The sequence below is a fragment of the Pantherophis guttatus genome, chromosome 3 (assembly GCF_059756535.1).
Source record: "Pantherophis guttatus breed Tessera chromosome 3, ASM5975653v1, whole genome shotgun sequence".
NCBI classification, from domain to species: domain Eukaryota; kingdom Metazoa; phylum Chordata; class Lepidosauria; order Squamata; family Colubridae; genus Pantherophis; species Pantherophis guttatus.
The window spans coordinates 15773891-15800191 of NC_142065.1; the positions used below are offsets into that span (position 1 = coordinate 15773891).

Genomic DNA, 26301 nt, shown 5'->3' on the forward strand with positions numbered 1-26301 from the left:
CAATCTAGTCACTGCTGTGCATTTGTTAAGTTCCAGTTCATAAAAGCTTATTCATTTAATAATAACGTGTTGTTTTCAAAAGATACTACCTCCTCCTGATTTTTAACTACTTTGGACCTACACAACTCTCTTGTCACATTGTTTAAGAGTACCTGTTACTGCTACTTTTTATCTTTTTATAATATATGATGATGATGATAAGAAGGGCATAGAAGTTGAGAACTGAGAGCTGCATTTGATTTGCATGTTCTGTCAAACATGACAGAAGATAACCATTGATAAATATACATGATTGAAGATGCTCAGTTCATTATAAGCTGAATGTAAATGCATATTAAATAAAATAACTTTCCTGATCCAGTTATCGTTTTGGACTGTGCATCCTCATCATGATCTTCACAGGCAAAATATGGACTTGGCCAAGAAGAAGTTGTATATCCTGAACCGAGTCATGTACACAGTGACCATGTTTTTTTATAATTTAAACAAAATTTGAGTTATTACAAAACTTAATCATTGTATGAGTAGACTTCCCTCAATAGAAAGGACTTCTAAAAAGAAAACATGGGATCAAAGCATGAGATTACCCCTTTCTCCAACATCGCAAAACACTTTGACAAGAAATGAATGTGGTAAAGTATTTTTCTGGATCTTTTCTAATCTTATATTTTCTAACACTTTAATGCCATTGCAAAGTTTTCCAGCTATAACTCTCTCTTGAACGATCTTGGCTGCAATATAACAATTTTATGTTCTTTCATCCCTTTCAAGCAAGCTTGTTCAGTAACCAATAGATATTACAAAAGCACAAGGAAAAAGCGGGGAAAAAACCCTATATAAAACATCTGTTCTCTCTGCAGTTTTTTCATTGTGGAGCAACCACCTTTATAGAATTTTAAGATTATTCAGAAATTTCTTTTCCTGATGTCCCTTCTGATTATTTTCTTTTCGAGTAATTAAACCATCTCCTCCATGCATTTTTTTAAAAAACAACAACAACTATGTTCTTGCCTCTGCAGAGAACACAAAACACGCCAGCTTTGAAAGCTAAAAATAGACTGTTCCATTCGGAATGCAAACTATTCAGTCTTCAAAACTATTTATACAGTGCACGAATTAATTGCAGATGGTCAATTTGTACAGCAAGGTTCCTGAAGCCGATACAATAGCGCTGCTCCCTTTTCCTAACTGAGAGCAGGTAAAAATGCTTTAGGTGTGGGTTATTATAAGGTACAATGCAGTTTATTTAAATCTCTTTCTGGTGGGGGGCATTCATTTTGTAAAATAATCATTTGCTTTGGCGTACTCTCACAAAAGAGATTTTGAGATGCATTCTTTTTCCTGCTCTGTGTTATGCTGTTGTGCTGTTTGTAGGGAAAGCAGAAAGAAAGCTATGCATAAAATCCAGGAAATACAGTATTCTGGATTATACTTCTAAAATTATTTTCCAACAACTTTTAGAACTAAAAGTTTAACAGTTTACCAAGCAAATTTAAAATATTTTAAAAGTAGCCAGTCCTCTTTATGTCTAAACAAAAACGCTGGTGATGAAAGCTCTTTGATCTACCTCTCTGTATCAATGCAATCCTATCAAGGCACCTTATGGTCTACAGATATTAAAACAAGAACAAGATAAGCTTTGTGAGGGCTGAGGTAAAATGGGAGGCAGGGTTTTTGGTTTCTCATATGGTTATTTGATAAACAATAACTTCATCTGCAAAATATTTTTCAAGCTTAAACCTTAACAACCTCTTTATTTTTGCAGTCAATAAAAAGAACTCAGAAAGGAGATAGGAGAAAATTTTAAGAGTATTCACCTTTTTAATTCATCAATAGGCAGATGCTTCCTATTCTGCTTTTAGCACAATAATTACAAATATATTTTGCCTTAAATCATAGATAAGGTGCAATGGGGAGTCATTTGGACATAGCCCACAAGGGAAAATTTAACTCTGTTAAAATGTATTGCAGGCAGAGATGGATGCTAACTTCATTGTTTGGCCCTGACATTCCCAAGGCCAAACAGGATTAGATTTTGATACCAATAAAGATGCTCTCAATTACGTATTTTTAATGGGTCTAGTTTGCCATTGCATAGATTGAGTCCGAGGTGAACTAGCTTATCTACCACTAAATTCTGACCTAAACCTATACAATACAGTTTTCAGAAAGCTTCACAATGTCCTGCACGTCTCATTGAAGTTAACATAGAATACCTAATTTTCTCTGGATTACGTGCTATTCTTTTAATTTCCACATTTTGATGAATCTTTGTTTACCAGATATGATAGTCAGATTGGATAAAAGAACTGAGTTTATACCACACACCAATAGTTTGACTAAACTATTGCACTAACCCAAAATGAAGCAAAATGAGGCCAGTTAGGGACTATTTTGGGTTAAATGGCTGCACAAAACCCAAACAGGATATAGAGTCTAATAATTTGTATCACAGTAAAACTGCATAGACAGGAGGGTTTAGATTGTTCTGCTGTCAGAAGTGGCAGAAAAGATGCTGTTTCTCCCTCCTGGGTTCAAAAGCAAAATTGAATTAGCAAAATTGTTTTATTTCAATCCTAAAAATGGACCAGTAATAGAATCGAGGCAGTCAAGTTTCTCATATGTGTTCCTCATTGGGCGCATAGCAGTGGTGAAATCCAATTTTTTTTTACTACCGGTTCTGTGGCTGTAGCTTGGTGGTCGTGGCAGGGGAAGGATACTGTAAAATCCCCATTCCCTCCCCACTCCTGGGGGAAGGACATTGCAAAATCTCCATTCCCACCCCACTTTGGGACCAGCCAGAGGTGGTATTTGCCGGTTTTCCGGACTACTCAAAATTTCCACTACCGGTTCTCCAGAACCTGTCAGAACCTGCTGGATTTCACCCCTGGCATACAGGATACCTGACCCTGGTTCAGCTGCACTGGGTCCCCATTGTTTTCCTAGCCGGTTTCAAGATTTGTGTTACAGTTTAAGTTTTGGCAGTCTAATGGAACAATTCCTTCAGGTTGCTCAGGTACCAAGCATAATTAAAAATTACATTAAAAACAAACCAAGGTCACAGCCTTTACCAAAGAAACAGAAGATCATTCTTGAATTTTAACCTTCCCTTCTTAATGGATTCTATTAGAATAACTATTGTGTGTAAATAAAATGATTTTGCCTATAGTTTTCTCAATATTTACTATTTGTTTTTCTTCTTTTCAGTTTTGGCTTTACTATTTAGATCAGTGATATACACCATCGGGTTGATTCCCTGGGACACTATGGATAGAAATTCAATAATAAATAAATACAATTTTTCATTACCCTTGAAAGTAGAAGGCCAGTTAGGGACTATTGTGGAAGCAAATTAGTGTCCTTGTTGTTGTTTGCCTCCTGAGATAACTATTTATCTGTGCTTAATGCTTTTCCGGTCCTGTGGGAGGGAGACATATCATTAATCCAAATTTCACTTATTTTAGCCATAATATTGTCCCTCAGAATGAGATTCAGCTTATTTGATATCAATTGTATGGCACATATTGACAAATGATACTTCAAATATTCAGAAACCTGAAAATCAATCTAGTGTTATTAAACCATTAAATCATTTTTGACCATATACAATTGCAAAAAAATATAAAAATTAGGACAAACAAAAGAATAATTTAGGCCTTATTTCTTGCCACTAGTTCTTGATGCCTATTTATTTTTTTAATGCATTTCTGATTTCAGTGGGAACGGCAGTTTGTTTCCAAATGTTGTAACAAACACAGGCCTCTCAAAATTTCTTTTTTAGGGGCTGTGTGGGGTGAATGACAACCAACCACATGGAATAAAGAGTGTTTGTCCACAGAAGAATTTTAGTAACATTAAGTTTCATTTTGTACCAGAAACTGTACAATATAGTTTCCAGGGAATTCAGATAATGCCAAGAAGAAACCAAATACTTGCTTTCTCCCACCCCACCCCAGCAAATCCCAGTGTGATTGTGACTGTATAATATTTGCATTCCATAAACTGCACACTTGTAGGTGTTTTGAGGCATGTTGTGGTTCGGACAGAAGGATTTTTTTTAAGTAGGGTAGGGTGATATTTTTCCCCAAGATGTTTGAAAGGAAAGTTCATTCTAAAGCTTGCATAGCCTTTGATAAACAGGCTGATATCAAAATAAGAAATGCTAGCTGGGAACAACTGTTGCCCATGTTTTTGAAATAATTATTACCCTATTGTTGTTTTAGGCATCATAATAATCTTTCCTATTACAGTATTTCAGTATTTTTATGAGCCATTTATCACCATATATTCATTACTGTCACCACAGCCTTAAGCGTACTTGCAGTGTCCGAGTTCCATTCCAGTCTTCTTTATTTCAATTAGTAAATCCCCTTTAAATTCTATTATAGCTCCCAAGGAAAAAAAAAAGTCTTGTTTTCCTGCCACTGAAATATTCTTTTCTCTAAGTTAATAATGCAGATGGCATGAATTATGTTTTCCTCTTCCAAATGAACAGGATTTAACACAAGGCATTTGCAGCAGTAACAAAGTTGCTGATTGTGCTGTGTGATACATAGAATAATATGTCCACTTTTTATTGCAACAATATTCCCTGCCAGGGATCCTTTAAATCAGATGGAGAAAAGTTTGAAATGAAACACTGTAATTAGGATTACCAACTGATTAATTTTTGGCCCAGACCTTGTGTTTTATGTATCAAGTATTAACCAATTGTGCTTTTCTTGCAAAGGCAAAAGTGGTGAATTTATAACATGCAGCCTCAGGAGTATAAATTTAGTTATGCTGCACATTGAAGATGGGCTTCACAGTTGCTTAATATGGTAAGTTGCATCTCCTAAAGCTCAGAGCCTTAGGATTGGTTTTTTTTTTTTTTTTGAAGTTGCAAAGTAGCATATTGAAGAAAAGATAGCCTTTATTTATTCATGATTTGACAAGAGTGTGACAAAGTAATCAAAGCTCCTGTAATGGAGTTTACCCCATGTCACTTTGCCATCTCTGGCTATCAGTTAAAGCAAATTAGTTCTGGAGGAACAAGGAAAGTTAACATCCCAGATGCTTGCTCTCATTCTATTCCCCCTTCACTGCAGAGGTGGGTTTCAGCAGGTTCTGACCAGTTCTGGAGAACCGGTAGCGGAAGTTTTGAGTAGTTCGGAGAACCGGTAGTAATAATTCTGACTGGCCCCGCCCCCATCTATTCTCTGTCTCCCAAGTCCCAACTGATTGGGAGGAAATGGGGATTTTGCAGTAACCTTCCCCTGGATTGGGGAGGGAATGGAGATTTTACAATATCTTTCCTCTGCCACGCCCACCAAGCCACACCTACAGAAACGGTAATAAAAAATGTTGAAACTCACCACTGCTTCACTGGGAAGTGGTACTGTTTGGGCATAAAGTAGAAGGACAATGAGAAAACATTGCACAAGAGTTTTTGCTAACACTGATGAGTTGTGGGTGTGGATCTCTTAAAACATTTCCTTTTCCACATTGACTTTTTAATGTCCAGAATTGCCTCTTCAACCTGGTTCTTGCATTGCACTAAGCCAGGGCTGTCAAACTCCTGGCCCGTGGGCCGTATGCATCACACGGTGGCCACATTCACGCCCAGTTTAACGAAGGGGGGGGAAGTCTCGATACATTACGTGATGCCGCCGTGACAATGTGAGTTTGACAACCCTGCACTAAGCCAGGGTTAGTGGCCAGGGTTAGTTATAATGCTTAATCTATTATAATTGGCTGGGCTGAAATGATATGCTAAATCATAAACCATGATTTAGAAATCACTACTGTGGGGTCCATACAACACAGCAAACCATAGACTTGTTAGATTTTTAGCTTGGAGTGCTAGTGAACTCAACCATGCCAATCTTTACATCAAAAAAACTTTGGCTTAATAGCCATTAGCGGATTGGTTGACATGCCTGATATATAATCATAATAACATTCCTTTCTCAGAAAGTCAAGGTCGTCTTGCCCTGCAAGGAGGTTGGACTTGGGAGGCATCTCTGGTTGGGATGGTGCTTTGATTGGATCATGTTATGGACTTGTGGGTGTTGGGCAAGGATTTGAACTTTTCTTTGGGTGGAGAAAACCTGGAAACTTTCAGATTCGGGTTTTCCCAGATGTGCCAATATGACATCTCTAAAAAAATGTAACTTTAAGGAAACTCAAGCCTCGGAGTTTTCTTTCACTGGAGGTGTTGCTTGGAACCCTGACATTGCCATAGTTATGCAAACTTGCATATCAATATTGGCTTGCATATCAATATTAATTCTAGGCAGTAAAGCTTGTTTGAGAAAGACACAAAGAACTGCTCCAGAAGCCATTTCTTCACTACTAACATCTAGCATCTTTATAGTACAATATCATCCAGCCATCTCTTTAACAAGGATAAAACCTGAACATTATGGCGATTTTGTCATAGTGATGATTTGATGAATCTATAAATCACTAGTGGTGAAACAACTGGCATTAAAGAAGTTATGGTTGAGTTATGAAAATTTGTAGGCTACAATAGGCTAAAATAGAAACAGAAAAAAAAAAAAGCAATAGCCCTCATTAGATTTATACCTATAGAAAGGCAGGAAGGTGGAGCTGAAGCAAATATTCAGAAACTGTAGCCTAAGCAAAAGGGACAGAAGCATTTCTTAAATCCTGGGAACAGAGATAGTACAGGTAATCCTCAACTTACAACCACAATTGAGCCCAAAATTTCTGTTGTTAAGCGAGACATTTGTTAGGTGTTAATTTGCCCCATTTTACTAACTTTCTTGCCACAGTTGTTAAGTGAATCATTGCAGCTCTTCAGTTACTAGCCCAGTTGTTAAGTGAATCGGGTTGCTCTGTTGACTTTGCTTGTCAGAAGGTCGTAAAAGGTAATCACATGACCCCAGGACACTGCAACTGTCATAAATATGAGTCAGTTGCCAAGCTTCTGAATTTTAACATGAGCATGGGGTGTATGCTGTAAAGGTCATAACTGTGAAAACGGTAACAAGTCACTTTTTTCAGTGCCGTTGTAACTTTCAATGGTCACTAAACAAGCTAAATCAGGGGTCTCCAACCATTCCCAGAATTCCTCAGCCAGCTTTGCTGGGAGTTGAAGTCCACAAGTCTTAAAGTTGCCAAGGTTGGAGACCTCTGAGCTAAATGATATTTGCAACCATTGCAAACTAAACAAACTGTTGTACGTTGAGGACTCCCTGTATCAAGAAGAGACCCAGGTTGGCCATTCACTGGGATATAAGAAGAAAAGAAGGAAAAAAAGCACAATCCAGATTTGCAAAATTGTACCATTATAGCTTATCTAGTTTTTTTGTGGACGATTTTCAAGTCTGGTCTCTCTCATGAGGCTGACAATACTATCATAGCCAGAGCTTTCGGGACAATCTTTATTTTGAAGCAACTGATATTTCTCATTTTTATATTTCGATTCATTTTTTGATTGGATAAGATACAGATGCAGCCTGGAGAAGAAAGATACCTTCAGTTAATACTAAAAGCAGACATTCCGAGTACAACCTGACATTTTTAGATTACTATTCTCCCTGAAATTTCTTTGCCTCACGCCCTCTTCATTTTCTGAAAGGCCTTGAAGATCTGGCTGTTTTCCCAGGCCTTGAGTTGGGGTAGATAGGGCCTCCTTGATGGATGAGTTTTTATACATGTCCTGTATTGATTGATTGAGTAATGTATTGGTTATTTACATGGTATTGAGCTTACCCAATGAAATAAATAAATAATAAAAATTCCCACCAACATGGTTCTTGCCATCAGTGGTGCTAAGTGTTGCCGATGGGAGAAACACAGATCACATAACATTGCCTACCTCCTCCATAGAAAATGAACAGTTGGAAAAGGAAATATTTGAAAATACTATAGAAGTGATATTAGTGACGGTGTAAGTAGAGATTTTTTAAAGTGTTGCAACAGTAGTGAAATTCAATTTTTTTAACTACCGGTTCTGTGGGCGTGGCGTGGCTTGGTGGGTGTGGCAGGGGAAGGATACTGCAAAATCTCCATTCCCACCCTACTCCAGGGGAAGGATACTGCAAAATCTCCATTCTCACCACACTCCAGGGGGAAGGATATTGCAAAATCTCCATTTCCACTCCACTCTGGGGCCAGCCAGAGGTGGCATTTGCCAATTCTCCAAACTACTCAAAATTTCCGCTACTGGTTCTCCAGAACCTGTCAGAACCTGCTGGATTTCACCCCTGTATTGCAACCATTTCTTTGTGCATTCTAGATAATTGGGGAAGAATCATCTCCAGGCCTGCATAGCAGCCATAATTCGAGAACCCACCTATCCAGAGTTTATATATTCTATTTATTTTGAATTTATTGTAGGGGAGGTTGATTTAGAACAAAGAATAAGGGAGATTTGAAGGATATGAATTAATTTGAGAACTTATTTGGAATGATTTAAATGGGAAATTAATTTGCTTCCCTTCAGAAGAGAAAAATTGTATTCATTGTTTTTAAACATTCTTGTAGCTTGAAAATTTAGCACATGAATATGCAGTTACTCTATGAAAGTATTCTTTTTTTCATTGTTATATATCTTTTTTGGCAAGATATTAAATGCCAATTCTAGGGAAAGAGTAAGTGCAAGTAGTTGATAAAATATTACATGATATTAGGAGGAATGACTATAAGTAACTCAAAGTGGGCTTGTAAATTATTGTTAATATTAAACCTGGATAGCATTATTGGTAAACCATGATTAAACCACTAACCACTAGGAAAATAATAACATGAGCATCTCCTACTTGGAAACTATGATTGGCAGAAATTTGATAATAGATTTTTAAAGTGAATGTACTATATTATACAGTATTTATGGCATCCTTTTGCAGTTCCAGCTACCACAGGTCAGGTGGGATATCAGACATACTGTATTTTATCCATCTTTATAGACAAATTTTCCCGTTGTGTAAGAAGTGCATGCTTTGAAAAGACAAAACCGAAATAGTTGGACAAAGTTTGCTAGAATCAGGGTGGACAGGAAGAAAAAGAAGGGATAGTATAAGAAAAGTTAAAGAATAAAGATGGATTTTACAAGTGAGTTTGGATCAGCATAACAATGTAGAACAGACAAAGAAACCAATGCCAGATAGATCTATTTTTATTGTACAGGCAGTCCTCGCTTAATGAACATTCATTCAGTGACTGTTCAAAGTTATGACAGCACTGAAGAAATGGTAGTTATATCCAGTTCTCAAACTTACAGCTGCTGAGTGCCCCACAGTCATGTGATCAAAATTCAGGGGCTTGACAGCCTGCCCACATTTACAACTGCAGGCTGTACTTCAACTCCTCTCATTCATCTGTCTCTGATTTTTTTCACTGCCCTGCGCTCTGCCATCCCTGCCTACTGGATCTCTATCCTCCTGCAAGCTGCCACCCCTGCTGCTCCCAGCTGACCTTCCTACTGCTGTTGCTGAGATGCACCTGTCTTGCCTCTTTGTGAGGTAGCTGCTGGCTATACATAGCATTCCTGAAATCTTGCAAGGCCTTCCCAAGGCTGTGCAAGGCTTTGGAAAGGACCTTTTCCTATGGAATGGCCAACTTGCCACAGCCAACTCACCATGTGGGCAAGTTATCCTGCTAACTCACTATGGCATAACAATTCAATACCGTATTTTTCAGAGTATAAGACACACCTTTTTCCCCCCTAAAAGAGGCTCAAAATTTGGGTGTGTCTTATACTACGAATGTAGCTTTTTCGAAGCTTTTTTTCAGCCCTAATGAGGTGCTAGCGAGTGAAGAGATCTCCATGCTTTGCTCCAACTCTCAGCTATTCTTTAGAAGCTTTTTTTCAGCCCTAACTAGGATAGCCAAGTGAAGCGATCTCCCCCCCCCCCCAGGTGCTTTGCCTGCTTTTCTCATTGCTGCTTCCTCTCAGCTGTGCCTTAGAAGCTAATGTGCTGAAGCTGACCAGACTAAGGACGCTAGCCAGATCAATACCTGGTAGGCAGATTCCCCCCCCCTATTTTCCTCCCCAAAAACTAAGCTGCGTCTTATACTCCGAAAAATATAGTAATTCAATTTAATTTTTTAAAATAGTTTAAATATATATTAATTTTTCTCATTCAAGTTTCATTTTGTCTCTCCTTTCACATTCTTTAATGATTCTATTCTAGTATTAGTGTAACTTTTGTCCTGTGGCAAGTTGTCCCTCAGCAAGTTGACCATGGTGGGGTGTTTCGTGGCTAGTTCGCTGCGGAGAGTTGGCCACGGTGAGTTGTCTTAGACCTCCCCCACCAGTGCTTCTCATTCACCCCCTTGCACAAAATGGGAATGGGAAATTTATGTTCTGGGATTCCCATTAAATTGACAACAAAAGCAGGATCATTGCTTAATTTAAAAATAGCAGATTTATGAGTTTAATTGCTGAAAAAAACACTGATAAGAGTTCACAGACTCCATTTTGCCATGGCTTCTTTACGCACAATGTATTGAATAAGTCACAGCTGATGGGTTCACACAACACACTGACTCACAAGCCATGATTTACCAACCACAATGGTTGGGTTGGCAAAACAAGCCAGGCCTCATTTTGGTTCAGTAATCCTATATTTTAGTACTACATGTCTGGGAAAGCTCCTTGGTGATTAAAGTGCTCTGCAGCTGATCAGTTTACTCTATTATTATTATTATTATTGGTTAATCTTTAGTGAGATTCACAGCCTTTGAGGCTGGTTAATAGCTCAGCAGCTTGAGTCCTAACCAAGGACCTAGAAACTGTTAAGGTATCGTCGGAGGATATAAGCTGTTCCGAGTAAGGTGGTTTTTTGTAGAGTCAAAATGTTGTTGTTGGAGTCAAAATAATGTTGTTGTTGTTGTTGTTGTTATTATTATTGGTTAATCTTTAGTGAGATTCACAGCCTTTGAGGCTGGTTAATAGCTCAGCAGCTCGAGTCCTAACCAAGGACCTAGGAACTGTTAAGGTATCGTTGGAGGATGTAAGCTGTTCCGAGTAAGGTGGTTTTTTGTAGAGTCAAAATGTTCAAGTCCGGCAAATTTAGAATTTCTAAATAGCGGGGTAGCCCTTTGGGTATTGCTCCAAGGGCTCCAATTACAATCGGGACAACACACAATTTCTTTTTCCACAGTCGCTCAACTTCAATTTGCAAATCCCGGTACTTTGTGATTTTTTCTTGCTGCTTATCTTCAATCCGTGCATCACCAGGTATTGCAATGTCAATGAACCATACTTTTTTCTTTTCAACTATTGTTATGTCAGGTGTGTTGTGGACCAAGTGCTTGTCAGTCTGAATCCTAAAGTCCCACAAGATCTATTATTATTATTATTATTATTATTATTATTATTATTATTATTATTATTATTTTGTTAGTTGTGAAGTTGTGTCCGACCCATTGTGACCCCATGGACAACGTTCCTCCAGGCCTTCCTGTCCTCTACCATCCTCTGGAGTCCATTGAAGCTCATGCCTACTGCTTCAGTGACTCCATCCAGGTACATCATTCTCTGCCGTCCTGTTCTTCTTTTGCCCTCAATCGTTCCAAGCATTAGGCTCTTCTCCAGGGAGTCCTTCCTTCTCATTAGGTGGCCAAGAATTTGAGTTTCATCTTCAGGACCTGGCCTTTAAAAGAGCAATCAGCGTTGATCTCCTCTAGCAATGACCGGTTTGCAGTCCAAGGGACACGCAGGAATCTTCTCCAGCACCATAGTTCAGAGGGCTCAATTCTTTGGCGCTCAGCCTTTCTTATGGTGCCAAATTTCACAACCATAAATTGCAACTGGGAAAACCATAGCCTTGGCTATACGCACTTTTGTTGGCAGGGTGATTTCTCTGCTTTTTAGTAAGCTAGCTAGATTTGCCATAGCTTTCCTCCCCAGAGCAAGCATCTTTTGATTTCTTGGCTGCAGTCCCTATCTGCGATGATCTTGGAGCCCAGGAAAATAAAATCTGTCACCACCTCCATTTCTTCTCCATCTATGTGCCAGGAATTGAGAGGGCCGGATGCCATGATTTTAGTTTTCTTAATATTGAGTTTCAAGCCAACTTTTGCACTCTCCTTCTTCACCCGCATCAAGAGGCTCTTTAGTTCCTCTTCACTTTCTGCCATTAGAGTGATATCACCTGCATATCTGAGGTTGTTGATATTTCTCCCGGCAATCTTTATTCCAACTTTTGATTCATCTAGCCCCGCCTTTCTCATGATGTGCTCTGCATATAAGTTAAGTATATTATTTTTATTAATATATTATATATTATATTATTTAACACAAATATACAAGGTTGACTCAGCCTTCCATCCTTCCAAGGTCAGTAACATGAGGACCCAGATTGTTGGGGGCAATACGCTAACTCTATAAATCGTTTAGAGAAGCCTGTACAGCAGTGTGAAGTGGTATATAAATCTAAGTGCTATTGCTATTAATTACAGGCCAGACAACTGATGTCCTACTATGATGTTATGCCGAAGAAAAGGAATTCTATCAGTGTTTTAGCTTAAAAAATGCTTAACGTCATAAGTATAGAATGTAACAAAAACAGCTTCTTGGGCAACTTGGCAGTGGATTTTATAAGCAAGCAAAAAAAGGGGGGAAATGTAGCATATCAAAAGCACATTGTGATGGCTTGGATTCCAATGTGGAGTTGAACAACAAAAATGTCCTGAAATTGAAGGAGCTGTTCTCATCCCTCCCTGGGACTAACCTTGGAAACTTCGGCATAGAAAGCCAAGCAACATTTCTTCTCCAATCTAAATCCTAGGACTACTGAGACAGGGCTCAATTTGTTCCCCAGCAAGCACAGATACATTTGGAAGATTTTTGCAACCTCTACTGGAAACAAACAATCAGATGCCCTGCATCTGCATAGACTCCCAAAGAATCTCTCTTCCTCAGAGAGTTCATTTCATAGGTGAAAAACATTTTTACAAGAAGGTGGGGCAATACTTTCCTGAATCCAGTGATGAAAACCTGGATGATTACATTTTTATTGCCATCATCCCCAGTACAGTTAGTCCTTGAATTATGATCACGATTGGAGCCAGAATTTCTGTTGCTAAACAAGATCATATGAAGTGTTAATACCACTTTATAATGCCTTGGTAAGGCCACACTTGGAATACTGCATTCAGTTTTGGTCGCCATGATGTAAAAAAGATGTAGAAAGAGTGCAGAGAAGAGCAACAAAGATGATTAGGGGACTGGAGGCTAAAACATAGGAAGAACGGTTGCAGGAACTGGGTATGTCTAGTTTGATGAAAAGAAGGACTAGGGGAGACATGATAGCAGTGTTCCAATATCTCAGGGGCTGCCACAAAGAAGAGGGAGTCAAGCTATTCTCCAAAGCACCTGAGGGCAGGACAAGAAGCAATGGGTGGAAACTAATCAAGGAGAGAAGCAACTTAGAACTAAGGAGAAATTTCCTGACAGAACAATTCATCAGTGGAACAACTTGCCTCCAGAGGTTGTGAATGCTCCAACACTGGAAGTTTTAAAGAAGAGATTGGATAACCATTTGTCTGAAGTGGTGTAGAGTTTCCTGACAAAGCAGGGGGTTGGACTAGAAGACCTCCAAGGTCACTTCCAATTCTGTTATTCTATTCTATTCTATTCTATTCTATTCTATTCTATTCTATTCTATTCTATTCTATTCTATTCTATTCTATTCTATTCTATTCTATTTTATTCTATGATGGTTGTCAAATGAGTCAGACCCACTTTAAGACCTTTTTTGCCATAGTTGTTAAGCAAACCACTGCAGTTCTTAAGTAAACCACTCAATCACTAAGTTTTGTTCACATGACTGTGGGGATGCTGCAATGGTTATAAGCGTGAGGACCGGTTGTAGATCATTTTTTTCCAGCGGCATTGTACCTTTGAACGGTTACTAAATGAATGTAAATTAAGAACCAACTGTAGAGACACAGAGCAAATTGAAGGTATTTTCAGAAAAAGATAGAACTGCTTGGCCAATATGTCACATATTTAAGTGGTGCTGCCTTCTCCCATTCCAATCTGGCAACAAGGGTACTGAGGATTTAGAATGTACAAAAAGCCAGAGAGCTGAAAATCTAATGGAGTTTGGCATACCTAAAGAAGTGAAGATCTTTATTGAATGTATTTCTTTTTTTCTTTTTAATTGCCAATCATTTTTAACACCAAATGCACAACACAACAGCAGTGTTTCTAAACACATTAAAATATATATATAATCTCATTTAATGAGAACACAGGATTTAAGTTAAAGATATTCTCCTCCCAAACAATTGAACTAGCTCTGGCTTAAACCACAAAAATTCATTTATCTTTGTACTTAAGTGGATTTGAATGTGTCAGAATAACCTTCAATGTAAATTTTGGTATTGTAGTACAGTCATGGGAAAAGCTTGGACAGGACAACACATTCTGACAACTGCCAAACTGCCTTTGGAAGAAGTATTATGCATGCTTTCTGCTTGCATTTTTTTTCTGTGCATATATTCTATGCTACTTGTTCCACCATGAAAGGGGAAAAATAAATTTTTGGCATACAGTATGTGTGCGTTTGTGTGTGTACGTGCATGTGTGCGTGTACTCACGGACACACAACCAGAAATACCTTGCAGATCTCTACTGAATTAATATTATCTTTTCTAAATGAAAGCAGGAATCAGAATGCCCAAAGGCAGGTCTATCATTGTTTTAGGAGAAAGGGCTATTATCCCATGCCCAACCCATTTGCATAGATATCCACTTTTAGAGATTGATATCTGTGATAGAAAGGGATGTCTATATATTGGGAATTTAAACCTGTTGACCTCACAAATTCATGTTATACCTAAAATTCTTTGATCAAGAGCAGGAAAACTTCATCCCAAAAGCACAATGTCTGAGTTTTGTTCACAACTTAAATATTTCTGTTCAGTTCTGATACCCCAGGACATTTACAATATGTAATCTTGCCAATTTATCTGTTTCCTATTATTCAGGTGACTCAGGATATAGATCAGGGGTCCTCAAACTTTTTAAACAGGGGGCCAATCCATGATCCCTCAGACTGTTGGGGGGCTGGACCGGCTGGGTGGGCATGGCTAGGTCATGTGACTAGGTGGGCATGGTCAATTTAACAGTCCATTAAACAATGCACACAAATTAAACTTTAATTTGTTTTGCTCCTGGGGGTGTTTTATTTGCTTTTGGTTGATTTTTCTTTTTACTAGATCATTTTTCAGTTGTTTAGGAGTCTAGTGGTCCACTTCAGAAAACTCAGTTTTGCAGCAATTCTTCTCAGCCCCATGGAGCTTGAGAAATCTCTCTCTTTTCTCTCTCTCTTTCTGGTTCTCTCTCTCTCCCTCTGTCTATCTATTTCTCTTTATCTATCTTCTGGAGGCGGGGGAGCTGAAAAACGGGCCGTTTTCGCCTGCTTTTTTGCCTCTTGGGGCATCTGTGAACCCCGTTTTTCACCTCCCTCACCTCCAGAACATCTCTGCAGACCAAAATTGTTGGCCTTACCTTTCAGTTCCAGCCCGAGGGGCTAGCAAAGGTAAGTCCTGTGCTGGGCCAAAGTGTGGGCGGGCTAATGTGGGCGGGGCAGCCTTGTGGTCTTGCGTGGGCCGGATTAATGGCTTCAGTGGACTGCATGCGGCCCACGGGTCGTAGTTTGAGGACCCATGATATAGATAAACCTCCAAGTGGCCTCAACGACTCTCGGAGAGCGAACGGCTGCCCCTCAGAGTGCTAATGATCAGATGACTACAAAGAATATAAATCTTTCCATTCCCCACCATTCAGTCAGAACTGAAGAAGCTTCCTGAATGAGAAGTAAAATGTTTTCAAGGAAAAGAAAAAAGGAAAAAAAACCCCCAAAAAAGTCCAGTTGCCTTTTCGGAAAGCACCTTTTTGAGGTTTTTGTCTACGAGCTTGACATTTCATGTGGTTATTTTAAAAGCCAAATTGTAGTTTAGTTCTGCTTAAACTCAAAACTGGAGAGAAGGAATGAGGAAAAGGAAGAGGAAGGGGGAAAAACCCGAATATATCATTACAGCACTGGCAAAATTAATAGCTCTCCTGCCATAGGAGTGTTAACATTTTGCAAAATATGAGCTAGTTAAGTAATCAGCCCTGACATTTCCTTCTCTCTCCTTCACTGTACAGCTAATTTTCTTATGAATTTCCCTCCAGCTCTTGCATTGGTTTCAGTAGCTCTTGGCGTAAACAAGTAGTTACTTCTGTAGCTTCAATTACTCACTGTTTGAAGCCATTCCCTCCACTCATGCTCTAATGAAGGCACTGGCTTAGATCCTCTACTAATACAGGTAGTCCTCGAGTTACGACCACAATTGAGCCCAAAATTTATGTTGCTAAGTGAAACATTTGTTCAGTGAGTTTGCCCTATTTTACGACTTTTCTTACCACAGTTGTTAAGTGAATCATTGCATTTGTTAAGTTAGTAACATGGTTGTTAAGTGAATCTGGCTTCCCCATTGACTTTGCTTGTCAGATTGCAAAAGCTGATCACATGACCCCAGGACACTGTAGCCGTCATAAATATGAACCAGTTGCCAAGCATCTGAATTTTGATCATGCAACCCTTGGAATGCTGCAATGGTCTTTTTTTTAAAAATTGATCTTTATTAATTATTTACAAATAAAAAAAATATATACTGTAATTATCAAACAGATATGAGTTATATATATATATATATATATATATATATATATATATATATATATATATATGGGTACACAACACAACACAACACATAAAGACAACCACAAAGAAAGACTAACCGGGGGTCATAATGATTCATAGTTACATCCCGGTAGATCTTTTTATTCTGCAATGGTCTTAAGTATGAAAAATGGTCCTAAGTCACTTTTCTCATAGCCGTTGTAACTTTGAACGGTCATTAAATAAATTATTGTAAGTTGAGGAATCCCTTTAGTTCTCTCCTCCACTTACAAGAAAGGCACACATAGGTACAATGCATTCCTCTCCACAAAACCTCTGAATGAATTTTGTAGAGCACAAGGGCTTGGAGCAGAGGTTGGTTGCTACTGGTTCGCTCCAGTTTGGGCAAATCTGTAGTAGCGACGGCGGGAGGCTCCGCCCACCCTCTGGGATGTCATCAAATACGCTCTGCGCATGCACAGAAGCTTCTGCGCATGCGCATAAGTGGCATGCGAGCGAACCAGTAGCAAAGTGAAATCCACCACTGGCAGTGCAAGGAGTGCAAGGAGACAGACTCCAGGGACAAAAATGGATCTTGGGGGACATATAGGGGGACAGGACTCTTAAAGAACCAGGTTCTCTTAGGTGTACTTTCAATATATCTCAAAACCAGCATAACAGGGAATTGCAATGGTCCAGCTGTGCAGCAAAGAACCTTGCTAAACATCAGGGGATGTGTTTGCTCCCTCTTCCCCTTTACTCTTTTATTTCGCAATTTGGGTGTCCTCCTGGATGCGCGGCTGTCTCTAGAAGATCATGCGATGGCTGTGGCCAGGGGGGCTTTTTATCAGGTTCACCTGATTCACCAGTTGCGTCCCTTTCTGGATCGGGACTCCCTGCACACGGTCACTCATGCCCTCGTCACTACCCGTCTGGACTACTGTAATGCTCTCTACATGGGGCTCCCCTTGAAGAGCACCCAGAGGTTCCAACTGGTCCAGAATGTGGCCGCGTGGGTGATTATGAGAGCGACACGGTGCTCCCATGTAACACCTCTCCTGCGCGAGCTGCACTGGCTCCCGGTGGTCTTCCGGGTGCGATTCAAGGTGTTGGTTACCATCTTTAGAGTGCTCTATGGCTTAGGACCTGGGTACTTACGAGATCGCCTTCTGCTACCGACAGCCTCCCACCGGCCAGTACGCTCCTACAGAGAGGGACTCCTCAGGGTACCATCGGTCAAACAATGTCGACTGGCGACCCCCAGGAGGAGAGCCTTCTCTGTGGGGGCACCTGCCCTCTGGAATGAATTGCCCCCGGAGATACGGATGATCCCTGACCTACGCACCTTTCGCCGTGCCCTCAAGACGTTATTGTTCCAACAAGCTGGGCTGGCCTAAACATTAATTTTAATGGATTGCTTTTGTTTTTTAATGATGTTCGGGCCAAATTATTTAAAAAGTTTTTAGATTGCTTTTAAACTTTATATATGTGTTTGTTTTATCTTTCGCTGTGCACCGCCCTGAGTCCTTCGGAAGAAGGGCGGTATAAAAATTAGATAAATAAATAAATAAATAAATTTCACTATCAACCAAGGGCAACTGGCTACGGGAATTGCCATTTGAATTTCATCCATGGTCCAATGTGGTATCTCTCCACAACTTGGCAGGAAATTAAAAAGTTCTTCTAAACTCAGCAGCCTTGGGTTGATCAGAGAACAGTAGTTGCTCTCAACTTCCAGAACTCCTATCAAAAATGGGGGAGATTGATGAAGAGCCCCCTACAGGAGAGCTCCCAAGCTTCTCTCTAGGGTTCCTTAATAGAATCTCAGAGACCAAGCTTTCCTGAACTAACTAACTAACTAACTAACTAACTGGTTATGTTTCCAACACTAAGGGAAGTCTCACACTGCGTTACACTGAACTGCAATGTCTATGATTTGTATAGATCCAGCCATTAAGGGGTCAAAATGGCAGTGTCTTTTAAACTTCGCAATTTTCAGAGGTGTGGACTTCAACTCCCAGAATTCCTCAGCCAGCATTCTGGGAAATAAAGTCCATGCATCTTAAACTTGTCAAGTGCAAACAAACAAACAAACAAACAAACTGGTTATGATTTTAAAAAGTATATGGTTAATTTTCAGACATGGAGACTGGCCAAAATAATTATTATATAATACTAGAAGGAGATACATCTGATTTGCAGCAATAGAAATCTGTCATTTATCAACATTTGAATTAGATTATCGTCTTCAACAGAGAGACAAGGAAGAAGATTTTTGAGCAATATGATCATTTTTCTCAACTTCTGTTTATAGCACAAGTAGGCCATTTTATCTTTTTATTATTACCATAATGATTCATTTGGAAGCTACCTCCTTTTCCCAATATTGTAGTATATATCTTTATTTTTCCTTTATCAATCTGCTTAGCATAACTGCTTTTTGAAAAGCTTTGTTTGAGCATAAATACATTACAATATGTGGATTTAGTCAGGACTTCTCAGCTAAACTTTCATCACAGGATTGTTGTGAAGATAAAAATAAGAAGGGCATGTTGTATGAATGGAAAAATTGTGTATGTTTCAACAAGTTTCAGTTTAATACTTTCTATTACACAACATAACTATAAAGTAATACACTTTTTTAAAATCCAATTTATGCCATTCTGGCTATTGATAGGAGAGTTGGGAGATCCAAATAGAAACTAAGGAATTTATTTATTCAGTTTTCATAGTCACCCATAAGGGTGAACAGTCATAAAACAATTAAAACATGATTTAAAAAAATAAGTACAAATTGCAGCCAGAGATATTATTATCTGTTGGTGTCAGAATAACCAAGAAATGGAGTCCTTCACACACTTGAGACCCCAGGACTGGGCATGTAGCCAGGACTACGACCATTCTAATCTCAGGAAGGAAGGTATTCCAGAGAGCAGGTGCTACAGCAAAAAAGACATATCTCCTGGTCTCCGCCAGCTGACAGAACCTAGAACATGGCTGGATAGGTAGAAATATCTGGAAGAAAACTCTCCCTCAGGTAACCCAGAGAATCTTTAATATAGGCCAGCAAACAACTGAGAAGTCAATGGGCACAATATATAAGGAACTAAACCAAGCTATGCAGAGTGGCGAGGATGGATGAAAAGATTATTGGACATGGCATATAAGCATTGCTTGACCACTGACTGTCCGCAGTATTGTTAGGGATTCTACCCATCCTCTCTATGACCAGTTTTCTTTGTTACATTCTCGGAGAAGGCTTTGTGGTATTCGAAGCAGAACAACTAGATTAGTAGTGGGATTCATATCCCAGCGCTACTGGTTTGCTATTGGGAGTGCCTGGGCGTGGGCGCTCACTTTGCAAGCGTGTGGCACTTCTGCGCATGCGCAGAGCATTTTTGTTGACATCTCGGTGAGTGGGCAGAGCCTCCCGCCACCGCTGCTACCTGTTCGCCCGAACTGGGGTGAACCGGTAGCAACCCCACCTCCCCAAACTAGATTCTGTAATAGCTTTGTATCATATACTATCAACTTTATGAACTTTGTAAACTTTTTTCTGCTATATATTCAAAATGGACTGTGAGATGTGTGTGTGTGTATGTGTGTATTTGGACAATTTGGCATTTTTAGCTGCAGCTACTTCTACTTTATTATTGGTTATTTTTAAAATGGTTTATTTGGAATTTCAGTTTAATGTGTACCATTGTGTGTACAGAAAAATGACAATAGAGTTTATTCTATTCTGTTCCGTTCCGTTCTGTTCCAAAAATATGCATTTATGAGTTGTGGCACAATTCGGAAGAGCCAAATGGTGCTCAGACTGAACAGTTCCTCTTTCTCTGGCGGTGGAACCCATATGAGGCAGATGCATTCTTCTGGGAATGCCAGCTGGAGAACCAAGTTATATGATTTGTAAAGCAAAGGTATCTCCTTCTGTTCCTGCACCATTTTGCTGCTGAGCTACTCAGCCAACTTCCCATCAAAGGACTGTTCTTACTATAGCTCCAAATCAATGCATAAACACCAGGATAAGCCACTAAGAGCACCACAAGGTACTTCTCAACACTTCTGGCTCAGAGGCCATGCAGGCGCCTGCAAGCCAAACAACAGCAAACCAAGCATATTAAACTCTTTTTAAAAAAAGAAAAAAGTGGCAATAGGCAATAGTAGATTCTTGTAGGACTTGCTTGATACCCCTTCGGCTTTTTGAGAGAGGATTTTGCCAAGAAAAGATTCTCCTGTTGTCCCTGGCTGGAGTAGCAGAAATCATGGAGGAGCAAAGACCAGCTTAGAAAGGATGGAAATCTTCTATAGGAACAAAAAATATTAGCTCCATTATTCATACACACACATCCAATTCCACAAAGTACCTGGAAGTATCAAAGCAAAATAAAGAGGAAGGGGAAAAAAAAACTAGAGGAAGAAAAACCTCAGTAAAAATACCGACATGTGATTCCATAACAATAATTAGATTTTCTAAAGCAGAGTTATCAGTGCTGATTAGCCTGACCAATGCTAGAGCAGAGCAGAGCTGGCAGCAGAATTGACAGTGAGGAGGCTGGAGAGGACCATGGACCAGTCCTGGAGTCTGGGGAAGGCTCGGACGAGGGCTCTGCGTCGGAGGCAGACAAAGGGCCATCTGGGAGGTACGTGCTGCCCCTGGAGCCTCCAGAGTTGGACCTCAGCGAGGCAGAGGAACAGGAGGAGCCTGTTCCCAGTGCACGCATGCGCAGAGCTGCCAGAAGGCAAGAACAGCTAAAACAAAAGGGATGACTCGGGAATAGAGCTGGGAGATGATTGGCCCCTCCCATAAGACTTAAAAGAGGAGCAAAGGTACATGGGCCTTTACAGGAAGCAACGTTTGTTCATTCGGTTCAGCTTAAAGCCTGAAGCTTTGTTTGATTCTGGACTCTGTGTGAATTGGGTCTTTGGCAGCGTGTCAAGGGAGATAAAGGTGGGTGATTATCCTGAAGGACTTCTCCCGAAGGACTTTTTACAATTGGGACTCATCTGTGAATGAACAGAATTCACAGCTGTGACAATAAAAGAGGTTTTTCCTCGTGTGTTTTAATGACTCAGGAAGCCTAGGTCAGAACAGTCTCAGACTTGAAAGGAATATTTACAAACCCATAGTATTTGGTAATAAAGAACCATAGAGCTTGAAGTGGCCATTTAAGCTAAATCTATATGTACTTCAAATTAAAGCATCCCAAACACATCTTCTGGTTGGGGTAATTGGTGATTTATTTTATGGGAGTTATGATGGCCAAAGAAGATTACAGATAGTCCTTGACTTATGACCGGTCGCTTAACAACCTTTCAAAGTTACAACAAACCTTTCAAAGTTACAAGTATCTCAGAGGTACTTATAATCCATTTCGAAATTAGGATGGCTGCCCCCACCCTCAATGATCACATTTTCAAAATTTGGCAGCAGGCCCAGCTTTATGGCCATTTGCAGAAACTTGTGGTCACATGACCATGATTTGTGACTATTTTTTTGCCAATGTTTCCGTTGTTTACTTCTGGTTTCAGCAAAAAACACCCATTGGCAAAAAAAAAAAAAAAAAAGGTTTACTTAATGTATTTGCTTGACTGCAGTTTGTTTAATGACTGCTGCAAAATATGTTGAAAACTCCAACCATGTGATGCCTCGACTTATGACAGTAACGACTTATTACCATAATTCCAGGCTCAGTAGTCATGGACTACATGTACTGATGATCAGAGGAGAATGGCTTCCCCTGTTGCCAGCCATAATGAGGGTGATAATCAGCCTAGAAGATGCTTCTCCTAAAGTTGACAAGCCCATAGTTTTCATTTCCAACCACCAATTCTGTCCTGCACTGCTTCATTATTTTTTCTATAAATATTCTAATGTTTTTACTGACACCAGTTGCTTCTAAATATTTTATGGTCGAACTATGTGATAACAAATTAAACACCTTTTTATAAACAATCCAGACCATAGGTAAATTGGCTTTCACATTTTGCAATTCTTCAAAATTATTTTCATCAATTTGAAGTTGATATTACGTACCTCTGCTTTTCTTTTTATTTATTTTTCTGTTCTACTGGAAAGACATTATTTTCTTCTAAATAAGCTTGGATGTTGCCTGCTATTATGCCTGTGAGTAATTTAAACATTATAGGGCAATCATGTTACTGATCTATAGTTTCCGGGTGTCCTTTTTGCTGCGTCTTTTTGAATCAGATATTGCCAGTTATTAATGTTTGCCAGTGATTAACCAGTCACTGATGTTTCTTTTATGCAATGCTTCATTAAGCTGTTTAGCTATAATTGGATGTAAGTTAGTCAGATATTTGAGCCAAATCCCATGCAATTAATCATTTCCAGGAGATGTCCACTTTTTAATCCTTTTCAATTTTTTAAGCATTTCTGCAGTTATTATTTCTTCAATTAGATTTTTTACTAAAATCATCTTCAAATTCTTTTATCCATCTAGCATTTTTATTATAGCCTTTTTGAGTTTCCCATACATCTTTCCAAAAGTAGATGGTTTCCTTTTTGTTTGGTTTTCCATTTTCATAATTCCTATTGCCATGTATACTTTGGTAAAATTGCCTCTGGCCTGATTGAAATATCTGATTTTGCTTAACTTGGAGATTCGTGCCTCACAAGCATTCAATTTTCCCTGCTATTATTTGTTGCTTTATGATTTCCAAAGCTTCTTCAACTTTTCTGGTACTAAGCCAGTATTTTTTTTTATTAGACTTGTCTTGATCCTTACATTTTTCCATTTTTGCTCTTTTATGTTCTTTAAATTACTCACATCTGATCTTAATTTCTTTATCTTGGCCTCCAATCTGATCTTCCACTTTGGGATTGAATATGATTTTACTTTTGGTTTTTTAATTTGGTTACTCAGTTCTTGTTTAATCACTGTAGCCAAGCAGATCATACTGTAGGCAAGCTGATTGTATTGTAGTCAAATTAATCGGTCTGTTCGATAAATGTTATTTTAATCCTTGCAAGCATCTTATTTACATCCTTTATTAGAGGAGCCACGTCTTTTTGGGCACTACTTATTATATTGTCAGTCTTTGTCTTTCTACTGATAATTCTTCTCATGCCATAATTTTCTCTTTTAATTCTTGTCAGGGGGTCAGTTCATGGGTTGTTTCAATACTGGCCTATACTGGGTCTGTTGTTATTACTTCTTTTAAGTTGTCATTTCTGTAGTTTATATCAGCTTTTTCCATTATATTTGCAATTGGTTTTTTTATCCATGTTTCTTCTACTGCTCTATTCTTCTATTGTTTTGGGCTCTTCCATTTTCACATTTTTTCTGAATCTCTTCCAGTTCTACATTCCTGAATACTTTATTTCTGGTAATGAACTTCCTTTGATCAGCTAATTGTGGTTCAATGATATTTGAATCTGGATAATTTTTTCCCCCTGCCGTTTAAACATTCACTTTAAGTAGCCCCGCTGTGTTGGTTCTGATTCATGATAGCAGGGCATAATGGTACAATTTTCAAATAGAGTATACTTTTGTCTTGTCTGAGGTTGTAGTTCTTCTACTAATCCTACAAGGCTAAATCCTGATGGCCCAGCCATAGCTTCTGAATCCCCATATCCATTTGTCAACAGATGCCCAGGAACTCTAACATTTGATATGCTCTCTGTTGACCTGGGCAAAGACTGGTCTGGTATAGGATTCTTTTTTCTGTGGGTTTTTTTTTTTTTTTTTTTTTGCCATATTAAATGGGTTATTGTTGTTATGGTTGGTTCCACAATCAGCCAGATATTTAGACTAAGCTCCTCCAGCCATTTTCATCAGGAGATTAAACTGCCCTCTTATTTAGTAAACAAACATGGTATTTCAATTCAATTCAAGCAATTCAATTCACTTGCTCATAAAAACAGTGAAAACCCCACCCATTCATATTTAAAACAAAAAAAGCTTTTAGATATATCTATTAAGGTCCTGCGCTGTAGGATTTGTTTCAAGATTTGTTTCCTTCTTTTTTCTTAACTGTCACCTTTATCTCATTAAATCCTCTGGATAGCTCTGTGACTCTTTATATACAAACCGAATGATTAAAATTTAGTAAGTTTGTGTTCAAAGCAGCTCATGAAAACGACATTCGGAACAAATGAAAACCAAGAAGTTCATGGCTCAGTCTGAACCTGCCACGCCGTGCCAGACTTCTAATTCTACTGGTTTCAGCTCAACATTACTCATAGAATAAAAGAATGGTCCGTACCAAATGACAAAAATTGCCTGTACCTTTTTTATTTTTGTTTTAATTTCCACTGAATCAGAAGGCTTAGCGAGCAAAATGTGAAGTGTTTTTGTCTTTACAGCTTGCCAAAACATGTCAGGTCTTGATTTAAGCCAATTTTGAGAATATATTCTCAAATCTTTCCCAAACAAGGTTAGATGAGCAGATTGTCTGATAGGAATAGGAAAGCAACATGGGTTTCCTGCAACCTCAACAATCGTGCTTGTAGACTGCTGGTTTCCAGCATGACAAATCACAGTTTGGGAGCAAGGTTGTTAAAAGATAAAAACTTGATTCCTCCCCAACAGCCCTATTAACTATTGTTGGCTTCTTGCGGTCTTTGGCAGAAAGCTGAGAATATAGGCCTATGTTCTAAGTTATTTGTGAACTCCTCTCTGTTGGAAAAGAAGGCAGGAATCTACTCAATTCTAAAATTGCCAATTATGTAGGAGGTCCTCCTTCCTACCACTTTTACCTCACCACCCCCAAACCACACCACTGTGCACATACGAACTAAGGGAACTCTCATATTTTTCATCAGGTGGAGAAAGAGAAGGGATGAAAAGGTTAGTATGGGATCCCAAAGGGGAAACTTAAATAAAAGCTCCAAGATTATTAACAGTTTTCAACAAGTCAATGTGAAAATTAATTTGGCACCTGGTGTTCATGAACACCACAATCCTATGCAGGTAACCTGAGATGCATTTAGAGCATTTCTTCACTAACAGGTTTCCTCTAGGTCAGGGGTCTCCAACTTTGGCAACTTTAAGCCTGGCGGACTTCAACTCCCAGAAATCCCCAGCCAGCAAAGCTGGGAGTTGAAGTCCGCCAGGCTTAAAGTTGCCAAGGTTGGAGACCCCTGCTCTAGGTGCACTAGACTAAAAATGTTCATGTTCATAATTCTCCATTTTCGACACTCTGGACCGGAGAACACCAAATCAAGAAAATCAGCCCTGACCCTCACCTGACATTTTCTGAGCTATCTCCAAATTTTCCTTCTCAAATAACTCAGCCTCCAACATCCTTAGCCAGTTTGTAAAACAAATGTAATTATTTTCTCCCATTCTTTTTCTCAGGAATTTTCCACACTGTAGCCTTCACTGTAACCTTCGGTTGCTTGTCTCCTGTGCAATAACTGGCTGGAGATAAAGCCACTTAAGACATCCCTTTCCAGATGTCAGCCTCCTCCTCCATGCTGGCCAGAAACCAAGTGCCAACCAGGGAGGCTGGTGAGGGAAAGGACTGGTTTTACAGTTCTTTTAGTCATTTGGGCTAGAAGGGAAAGCTTGCCAGATCTCCTCCCAGGCAAGGGAAAAGATGCAGTATTTCACCCTTCTATTACTGAATCTTTAAAAAATAAAATCCCTCCAAAGATCCAGTCTTTCATCAGCAGCCCAGTACATAATATCTATTGAAGAGA

The 26301-nt window shown here is 39.2% G+C and overlaps 1 protein-coding gene and 1 long non-coding RNA gene across 3 annotated transcripts in view; one reads left to right on the plus strand and one right to left on the minus strand.

The window, feature by feature from the left end:
- Positions 1 to 26301, minus strand: part of GNAS (GNAS complex locus) — a 217705-nt gene that overhangs the window by 156213 nt on the left and 35191 nt on the right. The window lies entirely within an intron of this gene.
- Positions 1129 to 26301, plus strand: part of LOC148114501 (uncharacterized) — a 50658-nt gene continuing 25485 nt past the window's right edge. The window contains exons 1-2 of one of the 2 annotated variants that reach the window (XR_015732966.1): positions 1129 to 1198; positions 4730 to 4820. This is a non-coding gene — a long non-coding RNA (uncharacterized LOC148114501). Of the gene's footprint in view, positions 1199 to 4729; positions 4821 to 11355; positions 11480 to 26301 lie in introns of those variants that run through there. The other variant, XR_015732967.1, reaches the window with a different exon arrangement.